Here is a 17,767-nt window from a genome sequence, read left to right as displayed (position 1 = left end):
CTTCCTCTCCTTTCTGAATTCATATTTGGAAGCTCATGGAGACAGCCATCATGGTTCTCTCTGCACCAGCGGTGAGGGGAGAGGGAGGGACAGAGAGCATGGACTCCTGGGTCTAAGGTTGGGGCACTGAAAAACACAGCCAGGATAAACTCGAGCAGCAATGCAGAAATTAATACAGCTTTAAAATACAAATTTAAAGCAGCAAAGTTAAAATTAAGTTGCTAGACTGTTAAAATGCTGAGAAAATAAAAAAAGGATAGCATTCCAGAGACCATCAGATTCTTCAGAGTCTCCCCTCCAAAACCATAGACTCTGTTACAACCCCAGAAGAGAGACTTTGGAATCTGATCCTTCCCCAATCCCCTCACAGCCAGTACAGAATCGGTTGCCCCCCTTGTAGCTTCTATGGACAGTGTTCAATACAGCCTGGTACAGCAGCGGATACACAGAAGCCTCTGAGTTGGGAGGCCTTCCCCTAACAATGGCAAAACTTCATAGGTTTGCACCCTTATCAACTGAAATTGGCTAAAAGCAAAGGCACAATCTCTGATTTTTGTTTTTAAATAAAATATGGCATCACTTCATTGCATATACAAATCAGGGACATACAAAGCAATATTTGTCAAAGCCTTTCCTCAGATTATGGAAAAGAGACTAAATATAAGTAGTTTTTATGAAGAACCATAAAGAAAGCCTTCAAGCAGCCAATGGATTCCACTGATATTTTTGTCTGTAATGCAAAGGGGGGAATGTTAAATGTACTACGCTCTGTCAACCACTAGATTTAAATTTGATGTGTTTGCTTGTTTGTTAGGGGAAAAATATAGAACATTGCGCAATCAGACAGGTGAGAGTAAAGTATGTGGAAAAAATATTAGTTCAGGATTTGTCATCCCAGTTCATTTCTAATATCCTTATTATGTCCATCAATTTAGTTATTTATAGGGATGTACATTGAATTCAGATGAAGCTTGAAGCCAAAGCTGAACTGGGCCCCTTCAGTCCATTTCTAGTACTTCCTGAGGCAAAGTGGGTGTTCCTCCAAAGCCACCAGAACATGGTTTCATTACCAATTCAATGCTTGGAGATGCAAACATTCTATCACCTCTCCAAATAGTGTCTTTTGGTTTCGTTTCTCCAAAATGACAGGGAGAGGGGGTGAGTGAGGGTGTGGTGCTGTGTGACTGATAGGTCTACCTTCTAATCAGAGAGGACATTTTACCAAGGGGTCTTCAATTACTGTGATTTGGATGAAGGTAAGGATGGAACTTTGAGATTTCCATCCTTCAAGAGACCTCAGGCTTCAGTATAAAGAAGGCTTAAAATGTTTTCCCATTTTATAACTCCCTAGCATTGCATCTATCTTTCTGAATTTTTGCAGGTTTCATGCTTTGAAGCACCTCTATGATGTGTGCCATTTTTATACAAATTGCCCCAAAATACCAGGGTAGGGTAGGAAGTGAATCACTCCCTCACAAATAATTGAGGACTCTGCTTAGTGCTTACACATAAACCACTGTACCCATCCTTCTGAAACTGTGCAGGTTCCTTACTTAGAGTGACCTCTATGATATCAGTCATTTTCAGAGCAATGGTCCACAAGGAAGATAGGGAGATAAACATCCCTTTTGGATGCCCTCAAAATATCAAGTCTGCTCTTGCACAAAAAAACTCCCTGTGGCTATTAATCTATAATTTACCAGGCTCAATCCCAACAGAAGATTTCATCCAATTTTGCCAGGAAATAAAATGCTATCAGCAGTACCCTAAAAAATAAATTAAAATAAATTATCTTCACAACAACAACCCTGTGAGGTAGGTTGGGCTAAGAGTCTGTGACTGGCCCAAAGTTACCCAATGAGCTTCCATGGCTGAATGGGGACTAGAACCAGGATCTTCTGAGTCCCCATCCAACATTCTAAACACTAAACCACACTGGCTTGGGTTCAGTTACCAAGTTGAAATGGACATCCTCCAAATCAGTCTGAGTGGAGTTCCAAAGCACCAAATTGGGGTCCAAGTTGAATCTGGAGTTTGGTGTACAATTCTAGTTATTGACATGGCATTTCAGATCCAGAAAAGCCACTCACCCAGTGATGATGGTGATTTGCTTTTCTAGTGCTAAGCTATACTTATCCTGGCAATCTGTTTTGACCGAAGTGAAATACAGTTAGGTTGCTATTCTATACACACGTACTTAGAAGTAACTCCCACTGAACTCAACGGGATTTACATCTCAGTAGATATTCATAGGATTGCATTATTAGAGTCCCAAGGACTAGCCATCTTCTAAACGTAGTGCAATTTTTATAAATAAAATAAAAATGCATCTATTTTTTTTAAAAAAGATCCATAGCACTTTATTTGCATTCCCAGCACAGTTTCCAGTAAAACACCACTCGGTATTTGTGTTAATGGTGGTTATAATAATGTGTCTTGTGTCAGAATGTATCAATTGATGTCAATTTGGATAGTTCTAAGCACCTGGAGGAGGCAATCCAATAAATAATAATATGGGATCTCATATTACTGTGAAAATTGTGCCCTTTCTGGCTGTTGCAGCACTTTATGATGCTGACCGGGAGTTACTGACACATTTTTATTTTACCTTTGCTCTGCACATGATAAACTCATAATTACCATTACCTTCATTTCTCACTCTGTCTGGATAAGGTGTGCATATACATGAGGATTAATAAAGAATGTCCTTACTTGACTATGAAAGTCAAGGATTTTTATGCATTTGCCCTACAACCAATGTACAGGCAAAAAGCCTGCCAGGGAGCTTTCCTACAGTCCCCAGGACAGCTCCACAAGTCACTGCAGGCCTTCCGCTCCACGGCAGAGAGGGAGGTCCTTATTATTATTATTATTATTATTATTATTATTATTATTATTATTAATAATAATTTATTTATTTATATAGCACCATCAATGTACATGGTGCTGTACAGAGTAAAACAGTAAATAGCAAGACCCTGCTGCATAGGCTTACAATCTAATAAAATCATAGTAAAACAATAAGGAGGGGAAGAGAATGCAAACAGGTACAGGGTAGGGTAAGCAGGCACAGGGTAGGGAAAAACTAACAGTAGAAAGTAACAGTAGAAGTCTGCACAACATCAAGTTTTAAAAGCTTTAGGAAAAAGAAAAGTTTTTAGTTGAGCTTGTGGAGGTCTTCCTTGACCAGCAATGGAGAGGTCTATTCTCATGGCTCCCCCCACCCCCAGCAGTGCTTCTCTGGTGGCAAGGGCAAAAAGGGGGCATCCTGGGGGTGTCTCAGGAGTGGATTCAAAGAGCTTATTGTGGGGTGAGGGAATATGTCAACCAACGGGAGGGGAATTTTTGAAAAGAGAAAAGGTGAGGAAAGAAAGGAATAAGGGAGGAAAGTAAATAGGGCAAAAGGTAAACTGCCACACACTCTTCTACCCTTGTTGATGCAAGTTCAGCAGGCCTCAGGAAGTTTTGGCTCCTCCACCACAAATGCTCTTCACCTCTGCAGCATTGCTCCAGCCTTTTCTGTTCCTCCTCTGTCTTTCCAATGGCTGAAGACCTCGTAACGCAGTATTCCCCAAGCCCTCCAGATGTTCTGGACTACAACTCCCAGCATGCCTGGCTGGGGATGCTGGGAGTTGTAGTCTGACACATTTCTAGGGTGCCAAGTTGGTGAAGGCAGTAGTAATGTGCCGGGCAGTGCCAAGGTACAAAATAACTTCATTTCATTTCAGTCATTTATCTTCCTAACTGATTAAAAGCAAAAACATAAAGCATGTACAGCCCTGATCTAGAATCTCACATGTGCATGTGAAGCCCCTGACTGAATGGCCTTTGATTTGGGGTGTGGGTGGTGGGTGCAATCTGTTCAAGGCTGCAATCCATCCAGCCATATGGGCTTAAATCCCATTCATTTGGAAGGAAAAGTGCCTTTTTGAATAGTATTGCAGGCACAATACTGAAATCCCACAAGACATCATTGGACAATGTCCTAGACTCTTGAGGAAGGTGCATTCTTATGCAAGTTCAGACCAAAAAAAAAAAAAAAAAGTCCTACAACTCCCAGCATTCTCCAGCCAGTACTGCTAGCTGGGGAATGCTGTGAGTTGTAGGTCTCTCTTTTCTGTCTTAAAATGCATAGGATTGCACCTTAATGCTTAAATTCGCATTTCATTTTTGTTCCCATGAAAGATCAGAGCTGGGAAATCGGTTCCCAGAGACACGAAGGTAGGTTCCAGAGCAAGTTTTGCGGCCCTCTCAGATGGGAGAAAGGAAAGAGAAATCCATGTAATTCTATTCTACACAGATGGATGCACTGGGTTACGAAGATGAGCTGAAGTAAAATGCCTGTGTACCTCAAATCGCTGTGTCTGTCTTAAATTATTATCAGCTGTAAATGCATCTGTAGTCCTTCTTCCACTGGGAAGCGGCATTCTCTTTAAGCCCCAACCTACTTTCTGCTCTTGCGGAGAGAATTAAACACACCCAATGTTGTTTACGAAGCATTAAAAAGAAGATCCATCCAATGAAAGAGCTTCTTTGTTTTCAAATCTAAACTGGCACTCTATCAAAAGCTAAAATGGCGACACACTTGCCCAGTTCATTTCAATGGGCCATGCCCAGGGGCACCTGTCTCTGCAGCACTAAGGTTCCATGACACCCTCCCTCAATGTGGCGCTCCTTGGAAGCCTTGGAGCGCAACTCCCAGCATGCCCCAGCCAGCTGGGGCATGCTGGGAGTTGTGCTCCAAGGCCTCCAGAGGGCTGCAAGTTGAGGAAGGCTGTTCTATGATATACAGCCATTAGAAGAGGGACAGCCCATGCCAAGGGGCAGACTTTTTCAGGCATCCTTCCTTATACCCAGCCCTGCTCCTGATAAATATAGAGGCCATGCTAGGCAGGGAAACATCTGTGCCTGGCCTCAGTTTCAACATTTCAAAAGCGTCCATTCTCCTCCAGGCTGAGGGGAACCCACATTTTCAAGCCCCGTCATTTGTCACTGAAGTCAAACAGCAATTTGTGAGGCAGCGGGTCATATTTTTAGCCTCCCAACGGTTCCCGCGCTGCCTCCCAAGTAGTTATTTGACTTTGGTCAAGCAAGATAACTGGATGGATTGAGACTCGCTCTCGCTCTCTTGTCCCTCCGCAGCCGCCACGACCACCACCAGCAAGGAGCAACTGAGTCCCCAGCCAAAGCCGCTTTCGCCTCAGCAATTCGTAGGGGCTAAATTTAACCTCGCTCAGATGTCCTTGGCAGAGTGAACAGAACTATCTGGGTTAGTTTTCTTTTTGGGGGGTGTGTGTGTGTGAGAGAGAGAGAGAGAGAGAGAGAGGCGTGCGCGCGTGTTTCTTTCACACGTCTAAAGAGTCAGCTCCCCTTCTGCTCCCCACCTTCCTTTCACTACCGCGCTCCCCCGACCCCCCATCCCCCAAGAGCAAGTGCAACGACAAGGGGGCAGGGGCCATCCCGGCCGGCCGGCCTGTGTCCGGGTTCTCCCATCCGTCATAGAGAGGCAGCCCGCGCGCCCGCCCATTCATGTAGTTCTCCGGCACGGGGCTTGCCTGTGGTTTCCTGCCTTGCGATCTGCTTCAAAGTCCACCCTCTGAACGCCCCCCCCCCCCGCCCTCTCCTCCTCCGCCAACCCCGGCGTGGCGAAGGATAAATATGCATGGCTTGTAATTCGGTTGCAGTTCTTGCTCCCAGCTGATAGGGTGACGTGGAGTTTGGAGAGGCTCGCAGATTGGCTTTTTGATTTGGCTCCTCTGCTGCAGTTGTGCACAAGGCTGGCGGGCTCTGCCTCTCCATCCAGAAACCCAGCCGGCTCCCAGGGCTTTTGCCTGCTCGCGCAGTGATGCTGGAAAGTCGCTCCGCTTAATGAGTGATGGTGTGAGCGAGGCAGAGAGCAGGAGCGGGGGGGGGAAGCCCATCCGAGCCTCTCGCTATCTGGGGGTGCCCTCGTCGTTTCCCTCTTCGGACCCCCGCCCCCCTTCATCCTCCTCATCCATCTTCACTCTTCCCTCACTGTCTCCCTTTCTCCCCACCATCTCCAAATTGCTCCGCACACGACCAAAAGGAGGGGGGGCGACCCAGGCTGGTAGAATTCTCAGCCTTTCCCCCTTTCTTTCTAACCCACAAACCGCCCTGCTTTACCCCACATTTCCAAATGCACTTCCCCACTCCGAGCAGCAAAAGAGAAGCTCGCTTTTCCAGCAAGCCAGGCAAGTTGGATTGACATGCCAAGGAGACCCCCCTCCCCTCTCCACGCCACCAAGCTCACCCCCTCCCTCCCTTCTGTCCTGACAACGATTTGCCACGAGATGCAATGAGATCGCTTTAAAGAACCGGAAGGATCTGTAACTGGGCAGTAAGGAGGAACATTCCCCCCCCCCCACCGGACAAGAATCGGAAAGGTAAGTGATAGCGGCTCAGACCCACTTTGACATATACAAAATCGACACGGTTTGTGGTTTACAGCTAGGAAGTGCTAGTTCCGTTATTGCGTTCGAATTCCCATACAGGGTTTTTTAGGGTTTTTTTTGGGGGGGGTGGAGGATGGAAGGGGGAAGCAATAGAATGGCTTCGCCAATCCATCCGTCACGAAACAACTACTGGAGATAGACGTTGCCAATGCAAACAGGAGGCTTGTTTTCCTGCCTGCCTGGAGCTCGCTTGCGTGCGCGTGTGTGTGCGCGTGTGCATGTGTGCGTGTGTGTGTGTTGCACATGCATATGGAGATAAGCCGGGTGCTGCAGCCTCCCATCCTAGCTCTGCGCTCAGACCATCTCAAGGAGCTGGAGGAAACTGCAGGGAAGGAGGGCATCGGCTGGGCTTGTATGCTCCATCCCAAGGTGCATTGGAACGGTTGACCCTGCTCGCTTTTGCAGCCGCTCCAGAACTCTCCTCCTCCCGCCATCCCACCCCCGAGCGGTTTTATTCTGGGATCAGGAGGTCGGGTGGGGGGCGGCGGGGTTTTAATATCATAACAACACGCTGGCGATCGCTCCGGCAGGAAGCGTGCAGGGAAGCGCCGTGGCACAGCCCCAAAGCCCCAGGATCTGTTCCTGCCGAACTTGCGGACGGCCCTTTGGAACAGATGCAGGCGGAGGAAAGGGAAGGGCAGCAGAGGGGGCTTATCATAGGCGCGGAGAGGAGGGGGAGGGACGGCGGGAGCGCTAGGCGGAAGGAATGCCTTTAATGCGGTGGCTATAAATTTCTTTCTCTCTTTCTCTCCCTCTCCAAAACGCCACTGTTTCCAGGTGTAAAAAGCAGCCCGAGCGCAGCTTGTTTTGGTCTCGAGCCGCGGGAGAGAAAACGCGTAGTTTTGCACAAAAAGTGGCTGAAAACGATTAGGGCGCAGCTGACCCAATAATTAAAAATAATAATTATGGAGGAGGAGGAGATCGCCCCCAACTATCTATGAATATGCTGACGGAGGAGGAGGGCTTGTGTTTGGGCGGAGAAGGGCCCGGCTGTGGTTCAAGCCCAGCGATGTCCGGAAGGGGCCGCCTCGGTTGGGTGCGCTCCGGATCTCCCACGGAGGTCAGGAGCCACCCGGGGCCCGTTGCAGCCCGCCGCCGGGGCTCTGCGCGGCTCTGCCTCTGCCCGGGGGCGATTAATCTTACGCAGCTGTTGTGCTCCATCCACCCTGGCGGAGGGCTTGTTTACCTCGGCTTTCAAATATAGCTCCTGCGCCACCCGCTTTTCCTAAATAGGACAAGGAGGGCAGTTTACTTTGTAGTAAGAGTAAGGGGAGGCGCGGGTGGGAGAAAGCTTGGGATCGGGGCTGCTCCTGCGGAAGGGGCTGACTTCGCTCGGCCCCTTCCTGCGGCTTCTCAGGCCTACCAATGCCCGGTCTCTCAAATCCGAAAGAGCAGGGAGAGGAGGCCCGCCAAAGAGACCCCAAGCCTAGAATGGACCGTCACGTGTTTGCCTTCACCTTTCCTAGCGGGGCTTCCATCCAGTTCAAAACAGGGGACACTTGTAGATCGGATGCTGTTCTTCCGAGGCGCAGCCCTGTCCTATGCAGAAATAGGTGAAAATATATACAGGTGACATTCTTTTTTTTCTTGTTTACATTAAAGACCAATTGGCAAGCTTAATTTAATATAGGAACTGATATTGTTTGTTGGTGATAATTGTTTGGAAACTTTATGCTTCACCTACGCCCGTCCTCTCTCTTCCCAGTATATGACCAAACAGATTCTGATATGACACATTTGACCTATGTGACGGGACCATTTTTATCTAAGTAAACAGAAACATAAGAATAGTGTCCCATATTTTGTCTGGTATACCTGTATTGTTTTTTCTAAAATACAATCCCAATATCCACCAAGGAGAGCCAGATGTAATGGGCATGAGCTCAGGAAGGATGAAAGAATTCTGGCCCACCATCCTTCCACACAAAAATGCACCCCTGATCACCCCAAGCTTGCTTCTTTTCAACATTACAATTTAGGGTTAGAAATCACGTAGGGAGTGGGAAGTCATTTTGTTGCTGCTACTGTTAAACAATTGTGCGTCAGAAATCCTTGCTGATCGATTGCAAATCACCCAGAGATCTCCCAATGGATCCATATCTACCTTCTGCCCACCCCTGCCCTAAGCAGCAGAGGGGAACCTGAACCATGAAGGGAAGGGGTTATTTGATGGGAGGATTTCTGGCGGACACAAGATTGTCCTACTCGCTACCTCTATAATTCTAACGACTTTTTTTCCATGGCCATTTTTAGACATTGTGGTTATGTGGTGAAGTTGCCACGAATTGACTTTGGCACAGTGCTTTCAGGAGATGCTTTGGCACCCCTGTGTTGAGATTGCAAATCCGCAAATCCAGATTTAACCCATATCTTGGCAGGTTTGTCAGGTAATGGTGAGCTATGTTCTCAGCACACACAACTGGATGTGTATATTGGCTCTAAGCGACATGCTGTGGTATTTGATTTGGAAAGGAGATTTTCCAAAGCGGTGGAAACAAAACCAACCCTCCTGTATACAGTATATTCCCTGCTGTGTTGGCTCCGGGTAACTGACAATGCTTTCTTATTTCATCCATCTTCATAATTAGGCTGTAATGGAAGGTCACTTGTTCTCAGTTTAGAGATGGGAAAACAGCCTGAGACAAAGAAAATTGATCAAGGCCACCTAATGTGATTTAAACCCATTTCATCTTACTTCAACCCTCTAGCCACTGAACAACACTGGGTTTCTTTTCCATCACTTGCATTGGCTGTTTGTTATTAATCCACCAAGGAATATTGGATGGATTGAGACTGGAACTTAGGAAGCTGCCTTATGCAGAGTCAGACCATTGGTGCATTTAGCCCAGAATTGTCAACACCGACTGATATTGATTCTCCATGGTTTCAGGCAGGATTCTTTCCTGGCCCTCCCTGGAGATACTGGGAATTGAACCTGGTATCTTCTGCATGCAGAGTGTGTGCTCTACCACTGAGCTATGGCCCCTTAGCTTAGAAGAACTCTATATTCTTACCAAAAAATGGGAGAAGAAGGAATATTCTTAGTCTCTCCCCACAAAAAAGTTTCATTAATGTGTGGCTGAGCTACAGATAAGCATTTCCGTTTTTGCAGAGCTGACAGTTGGAAGTCATCCCCCCCCCTCCGCCCCCTCTATGCGGAATGCTATAATTTCAGTAGAACAACTTCCACATGGTAGCCATCAGCCAAGGGCCCACAATTACAGGGCTTTCTTTTCTGTGGAAATGCTCAGCCTGCAATTGGGCACTGCTAGATGGGCGAGTATGCATTTAGTAGAAATCATATGTTTGTTGTAAAGGACACAATCTGAATTAAAGCAGAAGGGGTATCGAATCAGAGATGGGCCTTGGGAAACAGAATTTCTGGCTGCTCCTTACATATTTGTACTTTGCTGACATGATCTTGGATTTGTCACTCAAGCTTCTTTTGTATTCTTTAAATCAGGGGTGGGCAGCTTGTGACCCTCCAGCTGCTTTGGCCTATAACTCCCATCAACCCTAGCCGGAATAGCCAATGGCGAGGAATGCTGGGAGTTGTAGGCCAAAAGAAATTTGAAGGTTCACAAGTTGCCTGCCCCTACTTCAGATTAGTGGGTCTAATATTTACTTTTTGCACAGTCACAAAGGTGGAATTGAGGCCTACTTGGAATTATCAAATATGCTTTTGCCAGAAATGTAAAATACAATTTTTAGGATATTTAAGGATATGCCTTGTCCTCCAACAGTTGGGAGCAGGGTTGGCTCAAAGTGCCCCAGTACTGTGCTATCAAGAATGACTAGGCACTGGCATTTTAATTTCTCAAAATGCCACAGGACGCCCAATGCTCTGGGGCGTTTTATCATCCCTCCAGGGCATTCTGGGAAATGTGTGTGGTTTACAGAACCAGCCATCTGGCATGAATGCTGGTGGGCCCTGGCAGCTGCCCTAGGATGTCAAGTGTTGAGGCTGGGTGTGTGTAACAGGATTTTAAAGCAGTTGCTACTATCTGCGTAGCGTAGGGGATCGAGTGCTAGACTTCGACCAGAGAGGACAGGGTCAGTTGTTTCTGACACTTGTTCTTTTATTAGTATTGGGTAAATAATGTAATTTCTTTGCAAAGTGTAATCAGGGTCCTTCTGCTGCTTCCCTAAATGTTTCGAGGGCAAATCCATTAGCAGTTGTGTAGGCAATGGAAAAGTATGTATTTAGAAATGCTGCCTGGCCAGTAGAATTTCTCCAGTTTTATGGCTATTAGAAAAGTCCCTGATAGAGTGTTGGGCCATAGCTAGACCTAAGGTTTATCCCTGGATCATCCAGGGGTCAAACCTGTTCATCTAGGTGACACACAGGGGATCCAGTGCTCAGGCAGGGGCGAACCCTGGCTGATCCCAGGATAAACCTTAGGTCTAGCTGTGGCCTGAGTCACACTGCATGTGGAGGAATAGGAGGCTCTGGCATTTCTGCATTGTTGTTGACAGCCGGGTAGCAAATTACTCTCACCTGTCCACCCCAAACAGAAACACCATGTTTGCATTCTAATAATTAGCAGCAGGCTCAGGTCACTGAAATGAATAATGGTTGTATTACAAACATTTGTCTGTTTCTTTGTCAGAAATAATGTGCTTTCCCTAGACCTAGGATGTGCCTAGTAGTCTTTGTACATTCAAAATGACTGTCTTTATATTTTGAAGAGGAATGCAGTGGGAGTGTTTCTGGTGTGGCTAAGGGCATGTCTACACCAGCCATTTATCCTAGGATCATCCTGGGATCATCCCTGTGCATCCAAATGACACACGGGATCCCAGGAGCAGGCAGGGACGATCCTTCCATTTTCCTGGGATAATCCTTGGCCATTTCTATTAGATCTTCTATGATTGCCTGTCTTTTTAATAGCTAATGGTATGTTCAGTTTGCTTGTATGTAATAATATGTATGTAAATAGTCTGTTGACTGCAATAAACTGTTTGTTGTTGTTGTTGCTGGGATAATCCTTAGGTGTAGAAAGGGCCTAAGACTCTGACCTCTGCATCATGAGACTGCCCTGAACTCTCTGGTGGCTTTAGGCCAGGGGTGGGCAACATGTGGCCCTCCAGATGTTTTGGCCTAAAACTCACATTATACCTCCCCATTGTCTCTGCTGGCTAGGGCTGCAGGGAGTTGTAAGCCAAAACATCTGGAGGGCTACAAGTTTTCACCCAGCCTTAGGTAAACCACTGTCTCTCACCCCTCTAGCTGTAGAATGGGAATAAAGAGACAGATCTACCTGACAGGATCAGACCATTGTGAGGATTATGGAGGGTATGTATGTGAAGCTCTTTGACTGCTATGCAGATACGAAGTATTATAATTCCTTATGTACTCTTTGCATGGAAGGGGAAAATAGTTGGCCTGTGATCTTGAATTATAGTAGCATCCAACCATCTTCCTGTTTTTTAAAAAAAATTCTGCATGGATTGCTCATCATTGGTTTTAGGGAGGTGTACAACTAAGGCTGCAATCCTATACACACTTAAACTGGGAGAAAGTCCTATTGAAGTCAGTGGAGCTTACCTCTGAGTAGTCATGTAGAGGATTGTGTTGAAGATATTATGTCCCTTGTATATCTACCAATGCATAAGAAAATCAAATTAGATGGGCCTGCTCTGAGATGTGTGACATACTGCTTGTAGGGAGCTGATCTGCTAGAAACTCAGGGCTGGTTATTTATGAGATTAACTTGATAACTAGCCATATAGATTGGCAGTTTCTGGACCCGTTTGTGCTAATGTTCTTCTGTTTCCAAGGACAGAAAAAGGCATCAAGAGCTTCTGGTTTGAAACCAAGCTGAAGCTGGAGCCTTTATAAAATAATTTATTACTGAAGTTAATTCTGAAGTTGATAAATCATTGCAAGCAATGAGTACAGACCTTCAGCCTGGAGACTGCAATTTTCATGGCTCCTGTCACCAGAAATATATTCTAAGTAGGCATTCTAAAAAATCTGAGACATGTTAACTAGTTTTCTGGGTTTGTTAGGTTGGGGTGTATCAATTTCTTTCAAACAAAGAGAGTGGATCTGGTAGTCTTTAAGGTGACACAAACCCAGTTTTTGCTGGTTTTGCTGCCACAGACAAACATAGCTATCCTACTGGAATTCCTTACACTGACTGTGAAGATCTCAAAATATTATATTAGTCAGTTTGGACAATACCCGACTGCGTTTGGATACTGTTGGTGGTGGCCTCCACTTGTGGCACGCTTTCCCCAGTGTGGTCTGCCTGGTGCCAACATGGTCATCTTTTTTGGCGTCAGGTTGAGGCCTTAGGTTTATCCCGGGGTCGTCCCTGCCTGCTTCCGGGATATACATGAACAGGGATGACCCCGGGACGATCCCAGGATAAAGTTTAGGTCTAGCTAAGGCCTAAGACTCTCCTGGCATTTTCTGACATATGATGGGACTCCTTGTTCTAGTTATTTTAATGGGATTTGGTTGGTGTTTTTAATTGTTTTTAGTTGTTTTAAATTGTTTTAAATCTTTGTATGCTTTTAGCTCTTGCTATAAGATGGCTTGAGGGTTTTTTGTTTTTGTTTTTTTAGAGAAAAGCATCTAATACATTTAATTATTATTATCATTATTTATTGCATTTATATCCTGCCTTTTTCCTCCAAGGAATCCAAGGCAGCGTACATAATCCTCCTCCTCTCCATTTTATCCTCACAACAACAACCCTGTGAGGAAGGTTGGGCTGAGAGTCTGTGACCCAAATCACCCAGTGGGTTTCCATGGCTCAGTGGGACTAGAACCTGGATCTCCCGACTCCCAGTCCAACGCTTTAACCACTACACCACACTGGCTCTCCAGTGTGAATAAATAAATGACATGGGTTTAAACATTTCCTCTGACCTCATCAGCCAGGATTAAAAAGATATGTACCAAAAACTGGGATTTAAGCCCCATAAATGATTGTTGAGTACTCTTTTCCCCTTTCATTATATTGGTTCCTTCCTCCCTTCCTTCCCTAGAGAATTGTTGGACTACAACTGCCAGCATTGCTAAACTTTGACCATGCCTGTTCTGGAAGATGGGAGTTGCAGTCCATCAATATCTATGGTCCCAAGATTGCAAACCATTGGGCAGAGCTTAGGTTCACAGCCTGTTAAAATATTAGCAACTAATGGAAAGTAACAGTAGCAGTATATTCCTTAACTCATTTAATTAAAAAACTACCAATGTACTGTTATGATAAAAGTATTTAAAACTGTAAGGGAATATTCTCACTGGCAAGGTGCCAAGTTTTTCTGCAAGTAGATGTTGGGGGTATCTTCTGTTTGGCTTACTCTGGGACGTCTTAAGGTGGCTGATCCAAAGAGTGCACCCACAGAATACACTTAAACTGCAGTTCTATGCATGCTTACCTGGGAGTAAGTCTCATTGAACTCACTGGGGCTTACATCTGAGTTGTAAGCCCTATGAGGAGAGACTGAAAGAACTGGGCATGTTTAGTCTGGAGAAGAGAAGATTGAGGGGAGACATGATAGCACTCTTCAAATACTTGAAAGATTGTCACAAGGAGGGCCAGGATCTCTTCTCGATCCTCCCAGAGTGCAGGACACTGACTAATGGGCTCAAGTTACAGGAAGACAGATTCTAGCTGGACATCAGGAAAAACTTCCTGACAGAGCAGTACGACAATGGAACCAGTTACTACCTAGGGAGGTTGTGGGCTCTCCCACACTAGAGGCATTCAAGAGGCAGCTGGATAGCCATCTGTCAGGTATGCTTTAAGGTGGATTCCTTCATTGAGCAGGGGGTTGGACTCAATGGCCTTGTGGGGCCCTTCCAACTCTACTAGTCTATGATTCTAAGATTCTATGACATGTATAGTGCCATCATAGTCATAACTACTCAGAAGTAAGTCTTACTGAGTTCAATAGGATGTACACACAGGTAAGTATGTAGAGGATTTCAAACATCCACAATAAATTTGTAGTACATTCTAGGCCAGCTTTCCCAAACACGGTGGCTTCCTGACGTGTTGGACTGCAGTTGCCATAGTTCCACTGCAGTTGCCACAGTGCGATATGGCTGCAAGAAAGGCAAATGCTATTTTGGGCTGCATTAATAGAAGTATAGCTTCCAAATCACGTGAGGTACTGGTTCCTCTCTATTCGGCCCTGGTTAGGCCTCATCTAGAGTATTGCGTCCAGTTCTGGGCTCCACAATTCAAGAAGGATGCAGACAAGCTGGAGCGTGTTCAGAAGAGGGCAACCAGGATGATCAGGGGTCTAGAAATAAAGCCCTATGAAGAGAGACTGAATACGGAAGAGAGACACGGAATAACGGGCTCAAGTTAAAGGAAGCCAGATTCTGGCTGGACATCAGGAAAAACTTCCTGACTGTTAGAGCAGTGCGACAGTGGAATCAGTTACCTAGGGAGGTTGTGGGCTCTCCCACACTAGAGGCATTCAAGAGGCAGCTGGACAAGCATCTGTCAGGGATGCTTTAGGGTGGATTCCTGCATTGAGCAGGGGGTTGGACTTGATGGCCTTGTAGGCCCCTTCCAACTCTGCTATTCTATGATTCTGTGATAGGGGGGCAGGATGGGGATTTAAGCAACTTGCAGGCAGAAGGTTCAAGAATTCCTCAGAATGCTTGAGGTATGTACAAAAATGATATTCCCAGTGGATGTGGATGATGTTCTAAATGGTTTATAGGTTTCCACAACATAATTCAGCGAAATGGATTTAATCCATCTAAAGTCAAAATGAGTGCTGAGTAATATTAGATTAACAAAAGTGCCTTATTTAACTGTTCATACTACTGTAATATAGTACCATAAAATATTAATTTCCTTGGAATTGCAAGGGAAAATGTGGCTAACTGGTATCCTGGTTAAAATTGCAATCCTATGCCCACATGAGAGTAAATCTCATTGAATTTATTAGGATATATTTCTCAGTAGAACTTCCATAAGATTGACCTTATGCAGGCTTGAAATACTGACATTATAACACCTAACATAGATTGTTTTCAGATTTTACAAAAAATAACTGATGAATTCAATATAGAAATGTATATGCCACTCCTTATAACCAGACTCACAGTTTTTTATATATATAAAAAAATCCTTCACGTCAATGCCCAAAGAGTATTTTTTTAAAAAAGCTGGTCTTTAGCTATGTTTAATATGCTTCTGTTCATAAACTGGTTTGACTGCCTGCCAAATTTCATTTGTTTTTCAATCAAAAAATAATGTGATCTAATTCAATATTTAAAGAAAATAAACACACAGAACAGCAGAAACTCTGAAGTCAGGAAATTCATCCACAGATCTCCCAATTGAGACTCCATATTTTTCTTCTTTTTATATTGATTACTTATTTTGCAGAGGATTATAATTGACCCAACTAGAACCAATCCTCTGTTTTCATGCAGTCTAGTGACATATAGGAAATGGGTCAATACCTGATGGGCATGTAGGATCAGATGCTATTACTGGGATTCTTTAAGGCAGCTATGTGAAAAAAGCTACCGGCCTATAAAACCAATTTGCCTGTCCAGACATACATAGGTTAGTCATTTGACACACAGAGGCAGCCTGAAAGAGGAACAGAACTAGAGCATACATGGTCTTTCATGGTCACCTGGAGGAAATTATCACTCACCTTAGATGACTAGGCAAGAGGTCTCCTCCCCGCAATTTTCCTTTAAGGCACTTTTTGTACTGACACTTAAGTGAATCATAGAATCATAGAATAGTAAAGTTGGAAGGGGCCTATAAGGCCATCGAGTCCAACCCCCTGCTCAATGCAGGAATCCACCTTAAACCATCCCTGACAGATGGTTATCCAGCATCCATGAAGACTTGTCCATACACTTCAGTGAAGCTAGTGTATGCACTACTTAAGGGTCCTGTAACCGCCTTTCTTATTAGAAATGTAGTTTCCTTTTTTTCCTTTTTCAAAGGTCCAGATTCAAGCAATGTGCAAGCGCTGATGACATTTCCATTCATTCATACCTAGAACAGCTATTCCACAGTAGTCAGTAACCATGTACAGGGATTTTTTTATTATTATTACCATCAAGCCTGTGATGTTTTTCCAGTATAGCGTGCTGGGTCAGCTCAATGGTGCTAGTAGTAACAAGTGTGCCAGCACTGCAGTCCTCTGCCTGATTTTACACAGTTATTTGCTGATGTGGCATCTCATAGGATGAGGCCGTTGATGCCAGTCCAGATATCTGTACAATATTCTCCAGTGGTTTCCACTTTCTTTTGTTCAGTCTGTTTGGATTGTATAGAATCATAGAATAGTAGAGATGGAAGGGGCCTACAAGGCCTTCGAATCCAACCCCCTGCTCATTGCAGGAATCTGCCTTAAATCATCCCTGACAGATGGCTGTCCAGCTGCCTCTTGAATGCCTCTAGTGTGGGAGAGCCCACAATCTCCCTAGGTAGTAACTGGTTCCATTGTCGCACTGCTCTGTCAGGAAGTTTTTCCTGATGTCCAGCTAGAATCTGTCTTCCTGTAACTTGAGCCCATTAGTCAGTGTCCTGCACTCTGGGAGGATCGAGAAGAGATCCTGGCCCTCTTCTGTGTGACAGCCTTTTAAGTATTTGAAGAGTGCTATCATGTCTCCCCTCAATCTTCTCTTCTCCAGACTAAACATGCCCAGTTCTTTCAGTCTCTCTTCATAGGGCTTTGTTTCCAGACCCCTGATCATCCTCATTGCCCTCTGAACATGCTCTGCGTCCTTCTAGGGGCTGGGGATATCTCATGAGCCCTTGATGTAGTACCCCAAGAAAGACCCAAGGCACTAGTTTAATAAGAAGGAAGAAGAAAAGTGAAGGCAGGGAAAGGATAGGCACCCACCATCCCCGCCCAGTGCATTAATTCAACCCAAATTTTATTTTATTTATTTAAGGATTTTTATGCCGCCATTGAGCCAAAAAAGGCTCTCAACGGCAGCTTACAAAAGTATTTTTTGACAGTCCCTGCCCACAGGCTTACAATCTAAAAGACATGACACAAAAGGAAAGGGGACTGGGAGGGAGGAGGAGGAGGGGGAAAAGGAAAGCAAATTCAGGCACTACGATCTTAGTTGGAAAGTTCAGCAGTTACAGTTGACAGCAGGAGGGAGGGGGCTCTCAGCTGGAGCTGGACCCAGGCACGGTGGAGAGGTGCCTGGCTGCTGCTTCCTCCCTCACTGGTCAGGCCAATGGAGGCGGTGAAGCCATTCCAGGTTTCGGTCAGAATTATAAAGGAGCTTATCCAAGGTGCTTCAGACCTTGGATAGCTCCTTTAGAGTTTTGGCTGGT

General features: G+C 45.2%; 1 protein-coding gene across 4 annotated transcripts in view; it reads left to right on the top strand.

The window, feature by feature from the left end:
• Positions 1 to 5,774: 5,774 nt before the first annotated feature.
• The window catches only part of SLC8A3 (solute carrier family 8 member A3), a 214,962-nt gene continuing 202,969 nt past the window's right edge, over positions 5,775 to 17,767 (top strand). For 3 of the 4 annotated variants that reach the window (XM_063117601.1, XM_063117602.1, XM_063117599.1), the window contains exon 1: positions 5,775 to 6,404. The gene's annotated coding sequence lies outside the window, so the exon portion shown is untranslated. Of the gene's footprint in view, positions 6,405 to 7,889; positions 8,043 to 17,767 lie in introns of those variants that run through there. The other variant, XM_063117600.1, reaches the window with a different exon arrangement.

Source organism: Elgaria multicarinata, chromosome 2 (genome assembly GCF_023053635.1).
Source record: "Elgaria multicarinata webbii isolate HBS135686 ecotype San Diego chromosome 2, rElgMul1.1.pri, whole genome shotgun sequence".
In the NCBI taxonomy this organism is placed as follows: Eukaryota; Metazoa; Chordata; class Lepidosauria; order Squamata; family Anguidae; genus Elgaria; species Elgaria multicarinata.
Note: the sequence above shows the minus strand (reverse complement) of the source record. Positions and strands in the feature narration are given on the sequence as shown.